At 39.5% G+C, this 2,500-nt stretch overlaps 1 protein-coding gene across 2 annotated transcripts in view; it reads left to right on the top strand.

The window, feature by feature from the left end:
- LOC143295449 (phospholipid phosphatase 1-like) overlaps nt 1-2,500 on the top strand; it is a 16,749-nt gene that overhangs the window by 1,818 nt on the left and 12,431 nt on the right. The gene's annotated exons all lie outside the window — the stretch shown is intronic.

Here is a 2,500-nt window from a genome sequence, read left to right as displayed (position 1 = left end):
TGTGTGTGTGTGTGTGTGTGTGTGTGTGGAGGGATGGGCCTAGGTATATTAGACTGCAAATTGTTGCAAGGGCGTTATCTATCTCTTGATGTGGATGCATATGTGAAGGAGGCCATCTGGTTCTTTATGTACTTTCCCTGTTGTGCCGGTGTGGAATAAGTATATTAGATTGCAAGTATCACACACATATATATTTATACATAAATGGTGTCATTCGGATGAGAAAATAAACCGAGGTCCCGTGTGCAGCATGCACTTTGCGCACGTAAAAGAACCCACGGCAACAAAAGTGTTGTTCGTGGCAAAATTCTGTAGAAAAAATCCACTTCGATAAGAAAAACAAATAAAACCGCACGCAGGAAAAAATACAAAAAAATTCTCACGCACGCATAACTCTAAAACTGGAGAAACTAAAGACAAGGAAGAGGCAGGGAAGGGAGGCTATTTTGGGAAGAGGTGGGTTTTAAGGCCAGACTTGAAAGAGCTGAGTGTGGAGACTTGACGAAGCGAAAGAGGAAGTTCATTCCAATTGCAAGGTCCAGAGACAATATTACACATTTCAGATGATGATAAACGATGAGGAAGTTCAATATTCCTTTCTGTCTTTAGAAGTTAACACTTCTGCCTTATTAAATGCTAAAAGAACTGGCAGGGCTGTTAAGAGCATGGCATTTAGGTTATTACTAAATGCCCCATACACAAAATATTCAGTTGTGAAAATATTGAATGCATTTGCAAGGAACGTTTAACGGTAGAGCACGTTTTAACCCGCTTTTTAGTAATGAAACCTTTTTTGCCTCCAGAAATTACGGACAACGTGTTACCCGTTTCAAATGTTAACATTTTTTTTGGAAAAAGTTACATTTCAAACTGTTCTTTATTAAATTTAGCTAGTTATGTGTTAAATAGTCCAGTTGTTTGTTTGTTGTAGGTCCCCACATGAACCTCTTTTCAAATAATAATCTACAGAAGTAGTGCATACAATATTTGATTATTGATAATTTTTGTTGTCCTAATCCCGCTTCCCCCGTCCCGCCTCTCACACACACCCTTCCAGTATTATGTGTTTTCTTTCTCCAATCACTAACACTCACCCTCTCCATTTTAGATTTTGTACTTTATCTTTTCCACATTCTGTTCTCTCTCTCTCTTCCTTTCTTAGTCCCCTCCCCCTCAACCCCCTCCCCTCCACCTCAACCGTCCCCCTTTTCATTCGAATATACACAAATGTCGATTTCTAATTAATAATAACAATCATCATTATGATAGAAATAATAATAATCCAAATAATAATAATGATATAATTTATTTTCAGTCTAATATCATCATCTTAGATGAACAGACTATAAATAAATAAACGAACGACTCCTTGAGAATTCATCAGCAGTCTCTATATCGTAAACATCGTGTACTCTATGGCGATGTCAGTATTATGTTCAGATCGTGCCAGTGTGATAAATCAAGAGTCTACAAATCGATATTGTTGCAGCACAACAACCAAGAGTCTACAAATCGATATTGTTGCAGCACAACAACCGTTTTCTGTAGCGAACACTTCGTTTGAAACAACCAGCAAAAGCTCAACAATATCGACAGACATTCTCAGCGCAACTTGAAACGCTGAAATCCAAGAATGAGAGGTTGGCATCGAAGGTAGAGGCAAGAACACTACAGAAAGCAGAGTTGACTCACCAAGCAAAGTATGAAAGAGGATAGAAAATTACAGAACTTCTTCTTCTTCTTCTTCGTTCGTGGGCTGCAGCTCCCACGTTCACTCGTATGTACACGATTGGCTTATACGTGTATGACCGTTTTTACCCCGCCATGTAGGCAGCCATACTCCGCTTTCGGGGGTGTGCATGCTGGGTATGTTCTTGTTTCCATAACCCACCGAACGCTGACATGGATTACAGGATCTTTAACGTGCGTATTTGATCTTCTGTTTGCATATACACACGAAGGGGGTTCAGGCACTAGCAGGTCTGCACATAAATTATGTTGACCTGGGAGATCGTAAAAATCTCCACCCTTTACCCACCAGGCGCCGTCACCGTGATTCGAACCCGGGACCCTCAGATTGAAAGTCCAACGCTTTAACCACTGGGCTATTGCGCCCGTCGAAAATTACAGAACAACAACAACAACAACGAAAAACGTATTGAAAAAACAACAACAGATGTGGTGAAGAGTACGTGGATTTGTCCGCACGCTTTGAAATCTCCTTGAAACTGAAACTGAAACTGAAAACTGATTGTGACAAGAGTTTCAACATGTCAAAGAATTTTACGATGTAAAGATGTTGTTTGATAATTATAAAAACAACAATGACGACGACGACACAACAACAACAACAACTACTACTATTACTACTGCTGACGATGACGATGATGATGGTGATGATAATGATAATAGCAGTTGTGGTTGCTATTTTGTTGTTGTTGTTGTTATTCTACTACTACTACTACTACTACTACTACTACTTCTTCTTCTTCTTCTCATC

The sequence above is a fragment of the Babylonia areolata genome, chromosome 20 (assembly GCF_041734735.1).
Source record: "Babylonia areolata isolate BAREFJ2019XMU chromosome 20, ASM4173473v1, whole genome shotgun sequence".
Lineage (NCBI taxonomy): Eukaryota > Metazoa > Mollusca > Gastropoda > Neogastropoda > Buccinidae > Babylonia > Babylonia areolata.
Note: the sequence above shows the minus strand (reverse complement) of the source record. Positions and strands in the feature narration are given on the sequence as shown.